Genomic DNA, 20,503 nt, shown 5'->3' on the forward strand with positions numbered 1-20,503 from the left:
GACCAGGGATCGAACGCATGTCCCCTGCATTGGCAGGCGGATTCTTAACCACTGCACCACCAGGGAAGCCCACACAGCTATACTTTTATTATTGTAATAATAATAGTCTTCTATTTCTCCAGCAAAATGGACTAGATACCCACTTTAACTGTAAACATAAAAATTCTGGTCAAAACTTAAAAAAAGAGTTTGAAATACTCAAAGGACAAAAACTATGTGAAAGTAGGAACCCAGAAGGGAAAGCAGACTGGAGTAAATTTTAACCTTGAGGACATTTGAAGAACTTGGTGACCTTGAGCTTCAGTCTCACAGTTTGGGGGTGGCGGGAGACACAGAGACAGGAGACAATGCCCAGGGCCTATCCAAGGTGTGGGAGGTAATGCTCTCCACGAGAGCTGGGACCCATAAGACCTTGTACTCAGTGTAAGGCTGAATTGGAAGTAGCCACCTCCCACACACAACTCCCTAGGAGACTGCAAGGAAAATACCTTACTCTAACCTGACACTGAGTACAGGAGGAAAACTATAATCTCCCCTGAGATTTCATAACCTTAAGGTGTTCCTTAAGAGAGTTTATAGCCAGAATTCACACTACCTGGGAAATCTAAAACCCTCAAGCTAAGAATTTCACTTAATCTTATCTCAAGTAGTTAGTGCCTTCTGGCAGCTGGCAGAAGCAAAGATATATATTCTCTGGAGGAGATCACCTTCAACCTAGGTCTCGAAGGAATCCTATAAAGTTTCAAGGAGTATGTACTCTCATTCTAAAGTCATAAAGCACACAATAAGGACCTTGGAGTGAGAAAAAGCAACAGAATCAGATCCAAAAAAATACTTCAGATATTGGACAACATATAAAAATATATCTACAATATGCTTGAAGAAATAAAGGAGGGATTGGATATCAGAAAGAGCAAAAGACTCTAAAACATGACCAAGCCAATATTAAAAAGAACCAAATAGAATTTCTAGATATGAAAAATGAAATAATTGACATAAAAAGCTCAGTGGACGACAAGGACCTACTGTAGAGCACAGGGAACTATATTCAATATCTTGTAATAACTTATAATGGAAAAGAATTTGAAAAAGAATATATACATATAATATATATTTTATATATATATATATATATATGTGAATCACTTTGCTGTATACCTAAAACATTGTAAATCAATTATACTTCAATAAAAAAATCAGTGGATGGATTTAACAGTTGGATTAGATACATCTGAAAAGATAATTAGTAAATAGATGGACCTGCAAAATAAATAAAGTATATTGCTAAATATACTTTAGCTAAAGTATAATACAGAGATTTCTTTAATGGAAAATATTGAAGAAAGGTTAAGAAGTGTGGAAGATAGATAGAAAGGTTCTAACATAAAGTCTGTTCAGAATTCCAGAAAAAGAAGAGAAGAAAGCCAAGCAATATTTTTAAAAAAACAATAAAATTACAGAATTGCTGAAGACCCAGTCCACAGATTCCAGAAGCCAAGTGGGATAAAATAAAATGAAACCCACACCTACATACATCACAGAGATATTGCACAGACACCAAGACAAGAGAAATTCTTAAAAGGAGCCAGAGAAAAAGACAGATTAACTTCAAAGGAATGACAATTAGGCTGAAACCTTACTTCTCTATAACAAGAAAAGAAGCCAGAAGACAGGAATATTGTCAATATGCTGAGAGAAAACAGAACTCTATACTCTGCAAAAGTCTCTCAAGAATAAGTATGAAATAAAGGCATTTCAGACACATACAAGGCTGAGTTTGCCATCAACAGACCTTCACTAAAGAAAAAGGTCAAATATTTACTGCAGGCAGAGGGAAAACAATCCAGGTAGAAGAGCTGAGATTTAGTCAAAAATGAAGAGCAATTACAGGAGTAAATAGGTAAGTAAAGATACAAACCTTACAAAATAACAATAATAATAAAACTTCAATAGTTAAATATTTAAATTTTTTTAATTAAAATGGTGATGGTGATGATGTCATCTTGTGGGATTAAAAGAAAAGACAAATACATTATAAGAGCACGTACCTTATAGGAGGTGACAGTGTTACTGTGTTCTAAATTACTAATATTTTTTGAGGAGATGATAAAGATATTGATTTCACTTTGATAAGTTCAAGTCTGCATGCTAAAATTGTTGGAGTATCCACTAAAAGAGTACAAATAGGTGATATAACTTCCAAACCAGTAGAGAGAGAAAGAATGAAAGGGGGAAAAAATCAATCCAAAAGAAAGCAAGGGAGAAGGGGAAAAAGAAAAACTCATGGAAAAGACAGGACAGATAGAAAGCACAAAAACATGATAAAATAAAACTAAGTACACCTGTAATTACAATAAATCTAAATGGATCAAATGATCCAGTTAAAAGATAAAGACTGTCTGACTGGATTTAAATATATGTTTTTACATCTAAAACACACAGATGGGGAGGATCTTCAAGATGGTGGAGGAGTAAGACATGGAGATCACCTTCCTCTCCATAAATACATCAAAAATACATCTACATGTGGAACAACGCCTACAGAACACCTACTGAATGCTGGCAGAAGACTTCAGACTTCCCAAAAGGCAAGAAACTCCCCACGTACCTGGACGTGTGGCTGACAGGGTTTTGGTGCTCTTGCCAGGTGTCAGGCCTGAGCCTCTGAGGTGCGAGAGCCGAGTTCAGGACACTGGAACACCAGAGACCTCCTGGCCCCACGTAATATCAAACAGTGAAAGCTCTCCCAGAGATCTCTGTCTCAATGCTAAGACCCAGCTCCACTCAATGACCAGCAGGCTCCAGTGCTGGACACCGCATGCCAAACAACTAGCAAGACAGGAACACAACTCCACCCATTAGCAGAGAGCCTGCCTAAAATCATAATAAACACACCACCAGACACGGTCCTGCCCACCAGAAAGACAATATCCAGCCTTATCCACCAGAACACATGCACCAGTCCCCTCCACCAGAAAGCCTACACAACCCACTAAACCAACCGTAGCCACTGCGGGCAGACACCAAAAACAAAGGGAACTACTAACCTGCAGCCTGCGAAAAGGAGACCCCAAACACAGTAAGTTAAAAAAAATGAGAAGACAGAAAAATATAGCAGATGAAGGAGCAAGGTAAAAACCCACCAGACCAAACAAATGAAGAGGAAATAGGCAGAAGAATTCAGAGTAATGATAGTAAAGATCATCCAAAAACTTGGAAATACAATGGAGAAAATACAAGAAATGTTTAACAAGGGCCTAGAAGAACTAAAGAGCAAACAAACAATGATGAACAACACAATAAATGACATTAAAAATTCTCTAGAAGGAATCAATAGCAGAATAACTGATGCAGAAGAATGGAGAAGTGACCTGGAGAATAAAATAGTGTAAATAACTACTGCAGAAGAACAAAAAAAAACCCCAAAGTTAGCAGAAGGAAAGAAATCATAAAGATCAGATCAGAAATAAATGAAAAAGAAATAAAGGAAACAATAGCAAAGATCAATAAAACTAAAAGCTGGGTCTTTGAGAAGATAAACAAAATTGATAAACCATTAGCCAGACTCATTAAGAAAAAAGGGGGGAAGAATCAAATCAACAGAATTAGAAATGAAAAAGGAGAAGTAACAACTGACACTGCAGAAATGCAAAGAATCATAAGAGATTACTACAAGCAATTATATGCCAATAAAATGGACAACTTGGAAGAAATGGACAGATTCTTAGAAAAGCACAATCTTCTGAGACTGAACCAGGAAGAAATAGAAAATAAAAACAGACCAATCACAAGCACTGAAATTGAAACTGTGATTAAAAAATCTTCCAACAGGGGCTTCCCTGATGGCGCAGTGGTTGAGAATCTGCCTGCTAATGCAGGGCACACGGGTTCGAGCCCTGGTCTGGGAAGATCCCACGTGCCGCGGAGCAACTAAGCCCGTGAGCCACAGCTACTGAGCCTGCGCGTCTGGAGCCTGTGCTCCGCAACAAAAGAGGGCGCGACAGTGAGAGGCCCGCGCACCGCGATGAAGAGTGGCCCCCACTGGCCGCAACTAGAGAAAGCCCTCACACAGAAACAAAGACCCAATGCAGCCAAAAATTAAATAAATTAATTCATTAAAAAAAAATCTTCCAACAAACAAAAGCCCAGGACCAGATGGCTTTACAGGGGAATACTATCAATCATTTAGAGAAGAGCTAACACCTATCCTTCTCAAACTCTTCCAAAATATAGCAGAGGGAGGAACACTCCCAAACTCATTCTACGAGGCCACCAACACCCTGATACCAAAACCAGACAAAGATGTCACAAAGAAAGAAAACTACAGGCCCATATCACTGATGAACACAGATGCAAAAATCCTCAAAAAATCACTAGCAAACAGAATCCAACAACACATTAAAAGGATCATACACCATGATCAAGTGGGGTTTATCCCAGGAATGCAAGGATTCTTCAATATATGCAAATCAATTAATGTGATAAACCATATTAACAATCTGAAGGAGAAAAGCCATATGATCATCTCAATAGATGCAGAAAAAGCTTCCAATAAAATTTAACAACCATTTGTGATAAAAACCCTCCAGAAAGTAGGCACAGAGGGAACTTACCTCAACATAATAAAGGCCGTATATGACAAACCCTCAGCCAACATCATTCTCACTGGTGAAAAACTGAAACCATTTCTACTAAGATCAGGAACAAGACAAGGTTGCTCACTCTCACCACTCTTATTCAACACAGTTTTGGAAGTTCTAGCCACAGCAATCAGAGAAGAAAAAGAAATAAAAGGAATCCAAATTGGAAAAGAAGAAGTAAAACTGTCACTGTTTGCAGATGACATGATACTATACATAGAGAATCCTAAAGATGCCACCAGAAAACTACTAGGACTAATCAATGAATTTAGTAAAGTAGCAGGATAAAAAATTAATGCATAGAAATGTCTTGCATTCCTATACACTAATGATGAAAAATCTGAAAGAGAAATTAAGGAAACACTCTCATTTACCACTGCAACAAAAATAATAAAATACCTAGGAATAAACTGACCTAAGGAGACAAAAGATCTATATGCAGAAAATTGTAAGACACTGTTGAAAGAAATGAAAGATGACACAAACAGATGAAGAGATATACCATACTCTTGGATTGGAAGAATCAACTTTATGATAAGGACTATACTACCCAAATCAATCTACAGATTCAATGCAATCCCTATCAACTACCAATGGCATTTTTCAGAGAACTAGAACAGAAAATTTCACAATTTGTATGTGAGACACAAAAGACCCCCAAATAGCCAAAGAAATCTTGAAAAAGAGAAACGGAGCTGGAAGAATCAGGCTCCTGGACTTCAGACTATAATTCAAAGCTACAGTAATCAAGACAGTATGGTACTGGCACAAAAACAGAAATATAGATCAATGGAACAGGATAGAAATCTCAGAGATAAACCCACGCACATATGGTCACCTTATCTTTGATAAAGGAGGCAAAAATATACAATGGAGAAAAGACAGCCTCTTCAATAAGTGGTGCTGGGAAAACTGGACAGCTACATGTAAAAGAATGAAATCAGAAAACTCCTTAACACCCTACAAAAAAATAAACTCAAAATGGATTAAAGACCTAAATGTAAGGCCAGACACTATCAAACTATTAGCGGAAAACATAGGCAGAATATGACATAAATCACAACAAGATCCTTTTTGACCCACCTCCTAGAGAAAGGGAAATAAAAACAAAAATAAACAAATGGGACCTAATGAAACTTCAAAGCTTTTGCACAGCTAAGGAAATCATACACAAGATGAAAAAACAACCCTCAGAATGGGAGAAAATATCTGCAAATGAAGCAACTGACAAAGGATTGATCTCCAAAATATACAAGCAGCTCATGCAGCTCAATATCAAAAAAAAAAACAACAACCCAATCCAAAAATGGGCAGAATACCTAAACAAACATTTCTCCAAAGAAGATATACAGATTGCCAACAAACACATGAAAGGATGCTCAACATCACTAATTATTAGAGAAATGCAAATCAAAACTACAATGAGGTATCACCTCACACTGGTCAGAATGGCCATCATCAAAAAGTCTACAAAAAATAAATCCTGGAGAGGGTGTGGAGAAAAGGGAAGCCTCCTACACTGTTGGTGGGAATGTGAATTGGTGCAGCCACTATGGAGAACAGTATGGAGGTTCCTTAAAAAACTAAGAATAGAACTACCATATGACTCAGCAATCCCACTACTGGGCATATACCCTGAGAAAACCATAATTCAAAAAGAGTCATGTACCACAATGTTCATTGCAGCACTATTTCCAATAGCCAGGACATGGAAGCAACCTAAGTGTCCATCGACAGACGAATGGATAAAGAAGATGTGGCACATATATACAGTGGAATATTACTCAGCCATAAAAAGAAGCGAAACTGAGTTATTTATAGTGAGGTGGACGGACCTAGAGTTTGTCATACAGAGTGAAGTCAGAAAGAGAAAAACAAATACCATATGCTAACATATATATATATGGAATCTGGAAAAAAAAAATGGTTCTGAAGAACCTAAGGGCAGGACAGGAATAAAGACGCAGACATAGAGAATGGACTTGAGGACACGGGGAGGGGGAAGGGTAAGCTGAGATGAAGTGAGAGAGTAGCACTGACATATATAACTACCAAATGTAAAATAGATAGCTAGTGGGAAGCAGCCGCATAGCACAGGGAGATCAGCTCGGTGCTTTGTGACCACCTAGAGGGGTGGGATACGGAGAGTGAGAGGGAGATTCAAGAGGGAGGAGATATGGGGATATATGTATATGTATAGCTGATTCTGTTTGTTATACAGCAACAACTAACACAACAATGTAAAGCAATTATAGTCCAATAAAGATGTTAAAAAAATAAATAAAACACACAGATATACAGAAAGGTTGAAATTTGTTAGGCAAAGTCTATGAAAAGGTGATATGAACGTTAAGGTTAAAAAGCATTATTAGAAGTAAAGAAGGTAATGACATTGATTTAAGGTTCAATTCACCTGGAAGATATAATGATACTAATTTATATGTACCTGATAGCATTGCCTCACTGACAGAACGATAGGAAGAAATAGACAAAATCCGCTATCAGACTGACATATTTTTACATACTCCCCCAGTAACTGATAGCTCAACCAGACAAATCAGTAAGGAAATAGAATTGAGCAAAGCAATTAACAAGGTTTTTCTAAATGATAAAGGTAGAATATTGTCCCCTACAGAATACATAATCTTCTCAAACATACATGAAATATTTGAGACCTAACCACAAACTAAGCCATAAAGAAAGCATCAATAAATGTCAAAGGATTTGTAACAGTAATGAACTTATTTTGTATGCTCACTTTATGAAACTTTGAAAATATGGGTAAGTCTAGAGAAGAGAATAAAAATCACCTACAGTTCTACCTCTCAGAGAGAATTATTATTCACTTACTGGGTTATTCCCCTCGTCTATATTGTTTTAAATAGAATGAGAACACACTGGATATATATATTTTTTTAAGCTTGTATTTTTCAGTTAACATAATAACCACTTTCCCATGTTGGTAGCAATTCTTTGTAACCCTTCTGTTGGCTACATAATATTCTATGAATTGGATATACCATAATTTCCTTAACCATTTCCTTACAGTTGAATATGAGGTTGTTTCCAGTTTTCTGAGTTCATAAACAGTCCTGTAATTAAGTTTGTGGTATTTACAAGCACCTTTCATCAAAGGACCTGAAAGTGCTTAAGAGTGATCTAATTTTATTCTCCAGCCAGTGAGATGAGTGAATAGCATTTTCCTTCCTCTTTGCCAGCAATAATCTTCACTTCTAACCAATGTGTTACCTGGAGGCATTTTATTATAGTCAAGGCATTACCCACCCCTTCCTGTTGCTCCCCTGCAGACAGAACTGACTTTCCCACCAGCCCTGACTACCGCAGTTGCTACAGGTGCCTTCTGGCTTAGCGTGAGGCAAACTCAATTTCAAAGAGCTTGAACACGTTCATCTGTGATCCCTGTGGAGGCCCGCAGCCTCTTCCTCCAACACTGTAACTTGGGCAGAGTGTTCCTTAGAAGGATTTTGCGGTTGATGAAAGCTTGATAATTCAGCTGACATTCATTTCACATGTGTATGTAATTTCTAAGCGCTGGGTATGTTAAATAAATATTTCCCTGTAATTTGTTTGTGTTGCAGAGATTTGGGTAATTATTTTTACCCTTCTATTTTTTAATTACAAAATTATTTAACAAATTCTTTTGAAACAGCAAAGGAGGTTGAGAAAAGTCAACATGGTTCATGTAGTTCAGCAAGAGGCAAGATGGGTGATCCAACTGTGCATTTCAGAAGTGAAAATGGGATGCTGTATTGCTTTGGGGAGAACACAACTGCTCTGCTAGCTAGTTAATTATGTTATGAATGGGGCATTAAAAATTGTTCCCTTGCATGTTTGTCATTTGATCTTCTGCCATACAATGACTCACTTTGATTGTCTTCTCACAAAAGCATTAGTTCACTTGTAGGAGAGAAATGTTTTTGCCTCTATCTCTTTCTGCGGTTTGTTCCTTCTTCCTCCAGCCCCAACCTCCGTCCAAACCCCTACCTCTCACTCTCCTGCATTCTTTCTCCCAAATACATAAAGACTCATGAGTGTAGTTAAAGAACAATGGGAGTGGGCAATGTGATGACCATTACGATCTTTACTGTTTCCACTTTCTCAGCTCCCAGCTTCACTTGAGCCACTAACAAACCATCCAGGTTTCCAGATAGAGTGAACTTAGCTGTGAAATGTACCCTCCCAGGAGTAAGCTGGCAAGTTTTAATATCTCATTCCTCAAACACCCTCAGGCATTGCTCTTCTCTCCATGTTGGTGCCCACTTCTCAATGCCCCACTGCCCCACGCCTGGGGGCAGGCAGAAGTACAGCCCCTCTGCTTTGCATTCCCCTGCTCCTCAAGATAACCTGTCTCACTTCCCCCTTAAATAGTAGAGGCTGGTGGTTAATAACCACAGCTAAAATGTGAAATGGAATAGTATAGAAAGTAGTACATAGAGAGTATGCTAAGGCATGCAGAGACCATTACTATCTCCATCAGCAGACAAGAGGATGGGGCAAAGAGAGGCTAAGTGACTTGCCCACAGTCATACAGCTATTTAAGTGATGGAGCTGGATTTGAACCTAGGCTGTGACTCCAAGACCCAAGCAGATTTCACCAATGTGACAAATGCTGGCAGTAATTTCATTTAACCAACAGACATTTGTTGAGCACCAACTATGTGCTGGGCCATGTTCTACTGCTGGGGAGCCAGAGAGGAGTTTAAAAAGATCCCTAGCCTCCAAAAACTTGCAGCCTAGATGAGGAAGCCAACAAGAAAGAATGCAACCCCTGGATATCAGTGCTGCTGGGGAAGCCTCCAAGGTCCCCTGGGAGGCATGACAAGTGGACACCCTCAGAGGATGAAGACCAAACTCAACCTCCAAACTCCTTATGGCCGCTCTTCTTCTAGCCACTTGTTCAGCGAGATGCCCATGAAAGCTGAGAGATTCTGGTGGTAACTTACCTCCCCTGGCGTCTCCAGCCGCCCTGGAGTTTAATTTGCATAGGGATGCTGAACAGCGGCATGAGACCAGGGGGCTGGGCAAAATGGACTCCTTCCACCTGAGCCATAGCCTCTGAGGGCACCAGAAGGGTGAAGTTTAAACATCAACAGAAGTGGGGTCCCAGGGAGCCACCAGTCCCCGGCGCAGGCAGCCATCGGAAGCACCTGCGCCTCCAGAGCTGCCAGCTGGTGGTGTGCGGTGCCCGCTCTCCTGGGGAGGTGGGGGGTTAGGGCTGGCCTGTCTGGGGGTTCTGCAGATTCCCGGCAAGGCAGGGCGGTCCGTCCAAAAGGCTCAAGGCCCTAAGTGGTTTTCTGCAGCCAAACCTTCTCCCCGTGGTCGCCCGATGCCTGCCGCTGCCTTATCACCTGGGTTCTGCTTCAGCAGCCGGTGCATCGCCATAGAGACCTAAACGCTTGTGGAAAGTTCTGAGGCCCAAGGGACCCTGTATAATTTGCGAAGGACATACGCAGTTCAAGGTTTATAAAAAGAGGAAATGTTTTGCCCTGGCCACGTTTCCTTTTTCATAAATTTTCTGTTAGAGTGCAAGCTCAGAGGATGGATTTTTTCTGGTTAATTGTATGTTCTGATTAAGAGAATTCATTTCTATACCATATGTGATTTCCCAAATTTTCAAGACTCAAAGGGTCATAAAATAACTCACCATTAAAACTATAACAAAGTTTAAAAAAACTGTATCAAATGATACTTTATCTTTCTTTGATAACTAAAAGACATTTGCGGGATCTTTCGATACCACGAAATCATGAACATAAATTACTATTATATTGTAGCTTACCGAAACGATGATAGAATGTTAGGTAGACTACTTTTGCTGCATGTTTTTTAGTAAAGGTAGTATTATCTTAACATTTTCCAAAACATGGGTGTTAGCAAGAAGGTAAGCATGATCTCATCTATAAACATCATATATATAGAGCCATATTTATTAACTGTTACTTGCAGCTGTATTAATATCACTTAATAAAAAAACATATTTATATACTTATGATTTGTATTAATTTTCTATTAGAGTTATAGACTAGTTCCTTTGTAAATTATTTGTTTTTAATGAACTGATGGAATTTGGAATAAGAACTGATACCAACTAGAATTTTTTCCTTCTGCTTCCTACTTGAAACAGCCTTTAAATATATAATAAATCTTCTTTTTCAGATTTAGATGTGCTAATAAATTCCCCTGCAATTTGGTATGTAACTCTCGTTGAAGAAATGATTGGTTTTCTGCTATTTTTATGTATTTGATTCAACCTCAGAAATAGGTTACTTTCTGAGCCCCTAAGACCCCCTACTTGAATTTGCACTCGCCTTTACTGGGACTTCCCATTTTATAATTCTAGTTCCACCTAAGTGAAAATACTCATGCAGAATCTTTAAAAATTCATTTTAAGAGGGTGTGAACAAAAAAAAGTGCATTATTTTAAATTACCTTTAGTCCCAATTCAAAAGTTCTGATAGGTCCAGACAGATTTATTTTGGGTCCTGGACAAGTCTGGGTCTGGTATGTCTTAGAAGTAGCTGGCATAGTTGGCCATCTGAGATTGACCTCAGACCCAGCCTATGCTTGGTTTTTTCTTCCTTTTTACATAGGGTCATGATGGTAAATGGGAAAGAGTAACTTAACCTGTTACCCTTTGATTTTCTTCCTGGTGCCCCTTCACTTGGTAACTGACTGGCCTCTCGGTCCACCAGTAGCAGACCACTCCCTTCTCACCCTTACGACAAGTGCCCGACACACACACACTCCACTCAAGGCTCACAGCCTACCTCTCAAGAAGAACCTAGAGTGATTGCTATGAATTGCAGTCCCAATGCATCCATTCAGGAACACACAAGCTAAGCCAGAAGGAGTGTGGTGGTAAGAGACGCCAGGTGCACAGACTTTCACTGTACATCAGGATCTCTGATCCCCACCCTTGGTCCCTCAGACCGTCCCTGAGTCCCCAGCTTACTCTTTCCTCTCAGAGCTGCTGGAGATCACTTCCTACTCCACAAAAGCCATGAGTCAACCATCAAGCCCACCATTTGGGCCCCCTCCCTCTCTGGGCCAGAGGATTTGGGTACTGCGTTCAAATCCCACTTTTGTAACTTCAGGTAACAGTTTATACATTCTCTGCCCTGGTTTTCCTTAGTAAAAAGAAAGTAAATAAAAATTCAGTGTGAGTTGTGTGAGTGTGATGTAACTTAACCAGTGCCCATAAACTGCTGTGAGATCTGAAGATGAAAGGGGATGTTACTGCCAAATGCTGGCGTCATGGAGTCTTGGCTCCACTTTTTCTTTTGCACTGAACAGGTGCTTTACTCAAGGGAAAAAAGAACCATCTCCCTTTCACCAGGCTAGAGAAACCACTTCCTCACTCATTTTCATATTCTCTCAATTACATACTACTTATTCTTTGGTAATATGAATTCTACGAATTCTTTGGTAGCTGAAATTCTCCACGATCATGAGAACTGTATGAGAACTTCAAATATGGAGATGTACAAATCATATACAACAACCTAAAAAGTATACAACAGCTTATGTTCTTTGTCTGTCTCTGTTATTTGTAGGAGAATAAATAAACCTCTAACTGAACAATCATCCTGGTATGAATAGTTTTTGCTGGTGCAAGCAGCAATTTAAACTGTCAAAAGTAGAATAATATGTGATCTTACGTTCTCTTTGCAGGAAAAACAAACAATAAGGGAGTATAATTTGTGCTACACATTTACAGAGTCTTAGATGGTATCTTCCTTTTCCTTTATCATAATGACTAACTCCAGACATCTGTGCTAATCAAATGGCCACTGACCCTATATGACCTAGGCTCATGACAGAGAAACCAGTGTCACCTCTCTGCAGATGGTCTCCCTGCTCTGATGAGTGATAATACTAATGACTAACGTTTACTGAGTGCTTACTACGAGCCAGGCATGGTTCTAAGGCTTTACATGCATTAATTCACTTCTTGGGCATTTTTAAGAGCAGAGAGCTACACTGAGTTACAAAACCTCACAAGAGCCACAGAACTGGTCCAACCTGGCATAGAAAAAGCTCATTGGATAATTGAAGCAGAAACTAATAGAAACAATAGCTGAAATTGTTAGAGAGTTCAAGAGCCCTTGATTTATGGTCCCATTTGAAATCCACTGTGACCAAGTCTTCACCGGGTGGCACTGGGCACAGACATATTTTATAATAATGTAAGTCAAGGTAACTGATCATTGCTTGAATGGTACTTGATTCCAAGTGTGACCTATTCAATACAGATTCCCAGGCCCCATCTTTAGAGATTCTGATCAAATAGTTGGGGTGTAGCATGCAGGAACATGCATTTTGAAAAGCTCCTCATGTGATCCTAATACAGGTGGTCCTACATTCATACATTGGAAAACCCTGGGTCATGTTATGGGTTTAATAGGTCTTGGAGGCCTGGTCCTTGGGATCCTAAACCCTGTTTCTAGTCCCAGATCACTAGACCTCTCTGGAACTCAGCTTATTCCTCTATGCAATGAGAGGATTGGAACAGATGTTTAATGTACTTTCCATCTTTAAGATCCAATAAAGTATGTGAAACCATAAGTTAGTTTGCAAGGAGAAGTTCTCTCCTGGAGTGACAATAATGCAAGAACAGGCCACCTCAGCTGCTGAGTGACAGTGCTCACCTAGAAAAGAGGGAACCCAACCAACTGCCCTCAACCTACTTCTCCTAGAAAAGTAATAACAATTTAGGCACCCTGAGCAACGCTGCACCGGGTGTCATGCTCAGTGCCTTGAGAACGTTATTTCCCTTAGTCACATAACCCAAGGAGGTAAGTATTCACTCATTTTGCAGATGAGGACACAGAGACCCAAATCACAAAGCCACAGCAAGAAGGGGCAGGTCCAGGACTCCAGAAGAGATCAGATTCAAAGCCCAGCTTTTACTAACAGTCTGCCTTCTCACTCAGTGGCTTGGGACATGTGCCTTATTCTCAAGGTTTGCCCAGGAATGTTGGTGACCAGGTCTTCACAGAGACAGGATGTTCATAAGTTTTGATAGGTCCGGGTGTCTTAGTTACTTTTAGATAAATTCTTGTTTCTGATTTGACCAAGCCCTCATTTCTTGTCAAGTGATATGTGGTCATTAATTCTAATGCATCCTATAAAATGATAGAATAACTCTGTTAACAAAAACTCAATCAGAATTCTCAATTAACTAAAAGTTGTTTGTTTTGTTTTGTTTCCTGTTTCTCTTTCCGAGGAGAAGACAACGAAGTATATGAAAATGAACTTATATGAGACACTTAATTTTTTAAAATTCCAGGAGAGTTCCTACGTTTGTAGAGATACAGATCACTCTCCTTGTTCAGGTAATTTTTGGCTAGTGGACTTCTGATCCCACTGCAGACACCTTTAATGTCCATTCCCTGTGAGCTGAAAAATTTAGCTCCATGAGGGTCTGAGTCTGTCTGTTTTATTCATTACTGTACCACCAGCTCCTAGAACAGTGCCTAGCACAGATGCCCGAGAAATAGTTCCTGAATGACTGAACAAGCTGGACACCACCTCAGAAATTATTCTGTGGATGGTGTTAAAGGCAACCACTTCCAACCAGTTGGGATAGGCTTGCAAGACTGAAGCATTTGGCTATTCCTATCTACATCTTCCATTTATATCTACAGCCTTTCCATGGTGGGACTTAAAGTTCAAAATGATGGTTGTGAGGATCTGCAAGATTCTTAGTCATTCTATCCAACAAGCATTTAGTGAGCTTCTCTTAGTGTAGAGTTCAATTATAGTCACATATTAAACAGCAGTGATTCTCAAAGGGGACAGAGCCACCCCCGGTGGACATTTTGGAAACTTGTCAGGTGTTTCTTGGCTGTCACCATGATTGGAGTGGACAGCCAGATGTGGCAGATGTCCTGTAGTTTGCAGGCAAGTCCCACACAACAAACAATTGCCCTGAGTGCCATGGAACTTTCCACGTTCCCGCTGGACATTCATGTAGATGAAAAGTCTGTTAATAAAGATCTGAGCTAAAATCAAACACTGTTTTACATACGAACACAAAATATCTTGTGTTTGACTGGCTTTTGCATTTTTCAATATTTGTTGAATTTTCCAAAATGCACCTACTGTGAAAATTGAGAGAAATGTGTATTTGCTTTGTTCAGAACTTCATCAAAAGTTCTTCACCATTTTGGAAACGTATATCACCATCAGCAAAGCTGCACGTGGTATCTGAGTTACCAATATAATAAAACCCAAATCAGCCTATGTTTTCAGCTGTCACATCCAATGTGACTATCCATATAAATGTCAGCATGTGTACTTCACTGTACCACTGATGTGGCCATGCCTAAGAATTCGCATGGAGAATTACATACTTAATGGGAATTTACTCAACTTTAATTTCTTCTATATAATATAGTTCGGGCATTATATTTTTTAAACATATGTAGGTAGGTTATATCATCTATAGATCTCATTTCAGAATAGTAAAGTATTGATATTTGCTATGAAGGGGACATTGGGTCTGAAAGGATTGAACACTACTGTCCTCCTTGTTAAGAAAGTGCAGGGACTTCTCTGGTGGCGCAGTGGTTAAGAATCCGCCTGCCAATGCAGGGGACACGGGTTCAAGCTCTGGTCCGGGAAGATCCCAGATGCCATGGAGCAACTAAGCCTGTGCGCCACAACTACTGGGCCTGCACTCTAGAGCCCACGATCCACAACTACTGAGCCCACGCACCTAGAGCCCGTGCTCTGCAACAAGAAAAGCCACCGCGAGGAGAAGTCTGCGCACCGCAACAAAGAGTAGCCCCCACTCGATGCAACTGGAGAAAGCCTGCGCACAGCAACTAAGCCCCAATGCAGCCAAAATATAAATAAATTAATTTTTTAAAAAAGCCCAATGTCTGGCTGATAGCATGGGCTAAAAGAATGTTAATTCTTGTTCTTATTAACCTCTTAGCTTATATCCTATAACACAAACTCCCTTCTGGGATGTTCCTACTTGTATAGACTTAAGAAATCATTTGTAGCCATTTGCTTAATTCCTGTCTTCCTCGTTGGCCTACAAGCCCCATGAGCAGGGGACTGTATGTATTGTTTCCCTCTGTCCCCCTCGCCTGTCACAGGATGGTGCACAGCACTCGAGAAAAACAGAAAAACAGAAAACTGAACAGTATTAATACTGTCCTTTAAATCAGTGTTCCCCAAACTTGGTTAACCAGGAAACCCTTTTACCATGCAAGAGCAATTATCATCACACAGAACAAGTATTCCTTCAAATATGTTTTGAAAAACACTGGTCTACAGGTTAAAATTCAAGTGCCTTACGGGGTCCAGACGGTTCTGGTTTGGTCTCATGCCACTCCCAGTCTATGCTTTTCTGTTTTTTGTTCTTGCTATTCCCTCCCTGCCCTCTATCCTTTATCTGACCTGCTTGTATTCATCCCCCAAGACTTTACCCTACCGTGGCCCTCACCAAATGAGACCGAAAGCATCTGCCCTCTTGTCTTGCATCGCCCTTCAGAATATCTGCTCCTCAAAGACAAGGACGCATCATACTCATCCTTGTCCGCAAACCCTAGCACAATGCCTGCGATACAATACACAACTTAAAAATGGTTGGTGAATAAACAACGAATTTTCTTTCACAATGAAAATTTCATCTCAGGGGTGACATTACATAAAATTACCAAATGAATTATGTCTTTAGGTCTTAAATCTGTGATAACACAGTGAGTCAAGTACAGAATAAGCCCATCAATGAATCAAAAGTGAAAAGAACGAGCCTGAGCTAACCCTCATGTTCTGCGTCATTAATCTACACGTGGGCAGGATGAGGTAGGTGCCTCCCCTGCACAGACGCTTTTATGATTAATGAGGCTGAGACTCTCAAGAGCTAGTGACTATAACTCAGGGTAGATGAAAATAGAGTTGTTCAAGAGCTGAGAATGTCGCAACCATGACTCTGGAGTTACCTCCAGTGGGTCAGGACACAATTCTGAATTTCTATTCTAGGCTTATGAATAGGAGCATGTGATTGGAGAATGGCTCAGATGGACTTAATTTGACACAATAATGATGACTTGAGCTCTTCTGCACATGACTGGCCAAAGTTTCAAAGGTTTTTCAGTGACATTGTTTTTGGATAAATGGCTGTTAATTACTTGATTTTATTATTGCATCACTAACCCTGACTTATCTCTTGAATATCAGATTCCTACATCCAGTTTATTAACACACTCACCAACTTATATATTCCCACACAAATAACTGTGGAATGGAATTGTAACTCTATATGAGACACCAGGTCCAAAGACAAACCCCACAGAATTCCTGCTGGCAAAAAGGTCACAGTCTAACAGGGGAGGAATACAGGTAAGCAAACAAGTATACAATGCTGTGTGACAGGTGGATAATTAAAGGTTGGAAAGAGGTGCTCCCAGAGCAAGGAAGAAGAGGTACCTTAGTACTGCTTTGGGAGTCAGGGCAAGGGAAGGTTTCTGAGAGGGCAATTCCAAGCTGAATCCAGGAGTCTGCCTGATAGACCAGGTGGACAGTTCCCGGCAGAGAGCGTTAGACAGCTCCAAGTGGAGTCCTCCAATTTGGCCTACACAAAATCCATCACATCTTCTCCCACTGGTATAGACATGATATGAGCTCAGCAATCAAGAATCATTCAGTAACATTCCATAAGTAGTTCCTTGAGCACCTCCTGTATCACAGGGCCTGTTCCAGGTCTTCCAATATAACAGTGAGCATAAGAGGGGAGACCCCTGCCTTCCAGGAGCTTTGATTCTAATGAGGAAACAGATAAGAAGCAAAGACCCAAATAAAAGAATTCCAAATATATAGTGTGATGAGGAACAAGAAATGGGGTGAGGATCTAGAAAGAGACGGGAAGAGGACAGGCAACATTGAATAGGAACATGACGTTTAAGCTCAATCTGAATGGCAAGGAAAAGCCAACCAGGCTAGGGAGCAGAGCACTGCCGACAGTGGGGCAGCCAGGGCAAAAGCTCCAAGGTGGGAAGAGTCTGATCAGCAAAGGGAACAGAAATAGACTAATACCTCTGGCAAGGACACCAACATGGGGAAGCAGCATCTAAGACTCTTGGAAGAGGTAAGCCCAGTGACCCCCGGCCAGGTAGACAGTCCAGCAGAGCAATGCTCTGGGACATCCAGACTGCGGCCAATATTCAGGAGTCAGGATGATAGATCATCCCTGAGAGATGTTTGTCCATGTGAGGTATGGCCGTAACCAACATGCCAGAAAATCAGACAGAAGGGGATTGCAAGAGTTGAGTAGGACACCAAGGCTCAGCCACTGGACAGGTCCTCAAGCAGCGCTGGAGGGCTGAGACTAAGGAGGGGAAACTGAGGTAGCGTATTGTGTGCTGAAACTCAGGCCACCCAATCACCAGGATTCACTCTCAGCGTCCCTTTGGCAGCAAAGGAGCCTGAGTCCTGGAGAACTCTGAGAGAAGACATACAGGCCAGACCACTAGACCACCGTAAAAGCCAAATCTAGCCAGACCACTGGATCCCAGGCCTAGAAGAAGGAGCCCCACAAGATAGGGGAGGGCACAGGGAAAAGGGAGGTGGTCATCTCTTGGGTGTCATCAGGAATGGCTCAAGAAATGAAGTGGGGAGGGGGGATGTACCTGAGAAGCTGGGAATCATCTCAGCCTGTGAGCTCTATCTAAATTAATGGCAGCAGCATCACCCCAGCCGTCACCCAAGCTGAAGGCTGAGTCACCTCCTCTCCTTCACCTCCACCTCCGCCTCCACCTACCATCAGTGAGTCACCAGAGTCTACTGCTAACAGCTCCTCTGAACTGTCTGTTGAATCTGTGCCCTGCTCGTATTCACACTGGAACGGCTTTCTATGAGCCGTCTTTCTCTCTCACAGGGCAGGGTGGAAAATGCAAGGGCTGTAGGGTCAGCCTGGGTTTGAGCACTGGCTCCTCTGGTTGCTAGTTGTGTAGTGTGGGGTTAGTTAACTTCTCTGTACCTTAGTTTCCTCACCTGTAGAATGGGAATAGTTACAAACTCCATGGGGTTGTTATTAGGGTTGGGGGAAGAACTGTGTAAAATCAAAAACACTCTCTAAATATAGGGATTTGTAACCAGGGTAAACTTATGTTTCCTTAGGTTTCAATATAGTGTCACAGAAAAAACAAATCCAACCTCCAAAGGTTTAGACAGTAAGTGCAAGCTGTTATTGAAGTAGTCTCTTCATAGTTTTTGTTTCAGCTAGCCAACTTCTGCTCTCCCTCTGTCAGTGCCCCAATTTCCTTGGGGCACCCCCGCCCCTCTTCACTCTCAGTTCTTGTCCTATGTCTCCATCTCCAGAGCTGACACAGGTGACTCAGGCCTGGCCAATCAGAGCACCACATCCCCTTGGTCAGGTGTGTGATTCAGGGTTGGCCATGTAACTGAATTACAGCCAATTAGACATAAAGGACCTTTTTCTGGGGTTAGGACCTGCCATTTCCACCACAGGGATGAGCGTTTGGACAGACTCTCCAGTTCATGTGTACCTACCCCCGGTCACAAGGACGAGTTCAAAGATGAACTCATGGCCCAAGCACAGCAAATGAGCACTTTCTCTGAGGGCAATGTCAGGACGATGGAAGAGAAACGTTCTATTTTCACTCGGGGTTGCTAAGTGGGAGAGTATGGGCCTAGGGCTACTGTCACCCATCTTGCCTACCACATGAAGGGAACCTGCCTATAGAACAGACAAGGACAGACAAAAAGGTAGAGAGAGGGAAATGGCCTGGATGATAATGTTTGAACCCCTAGATCTAGCTGTGCCTGAAGCTAATCCACTGCTGGCTGCATTTTCCTGTTATATGAGTCAATAAATTCACTCTTTTGCTCAAGGTAGATGGAGTTGAGTTTCTGTCATCTGTCTCTGAAAAAAAGAGTCAATTTTTAAGCCATTCAGTAAAAGGAAAAAGTTTCACCAGAATATTAAAGTAAGTATTCCTATTCTCTGCTCTCCTTGATAGAAAACCTGACCCAGTCACGTGGAAACGTGGAAGGATGATGAAGAGAACAGTACACATCAACTCACCCACTTTAAATGCCTAAGGATCTATGAAGGAGCAAATAGGCTAGAAAATCAAATTTTTTCTTTGTGCCAATTATTAGTCATAAATTAAAGCCAATAACTATCTACCAATGTTGGCAAAGTTAAATTACCAGACATCCGTCATTTTGGCAGCAAGGAAACCAGCCTCCCTTTTAAAAGGACGTGTTACACCATGATTATTTCCAGAGCACACAATTAGGTGCCTGGCTTTGCAGCCACATGGAGCAAAAATGATCAGCAACTCCATGGATCACCCCGTCTGGTTCATCCAAGCTGAAATATCTAGGCCACATTTCCCTGCCAAGTTAAAAAGAAGAAAGAAGAAAGCTGAAAAGGAAACCCCATGTCACTATCCTGGACTGGATCCTAAGCACCAAATGCAAAGATTTGTTTCCCCTTTTCCAAATTGTGTTTTACATCATGGCCTGTCAGTTCTTACAAACCCTTATATTAATTAGCTTGATTTATTTCCATTTGCTCCTCACAAAGAGAATTATAGAAGCTTGATTTCACAAACCTGGTATGTGCCCTGCTATGCTTCCATTGTCGGGGAAGTAGGTGAAATGGGTAGAGTGAGGGGTCACACGTAAGACAACAGCACAAACTGCCTGGGAAATTTGAGAGAAAACCATATCCTCATGTCCTAACACTTGGTACTGGGTTTCTTTCCATTTTCCCCATGAAGTGTTTTCTGTCCTCTGGGAAGCTGAGGATTTGTGAAGCTTCTTGTCTCAACATGAATTCTGTTATCACAGGAAGCATT

The sequence above is a fragment of the Orcinus orca genome, chromosome 5, assembly GCF_937001465.1.
Source record: "Orcinus orca chromosome 5, mOrcOrc1.1, whole genome shotgun sequence".
Taxonomy (NCBI): domain Eukaryota; kingdom Metazoa; phylum Chordata; class Mammalia; order Artiodactyla; family Delphinidae; genus Orcinus; species Orcinus orca.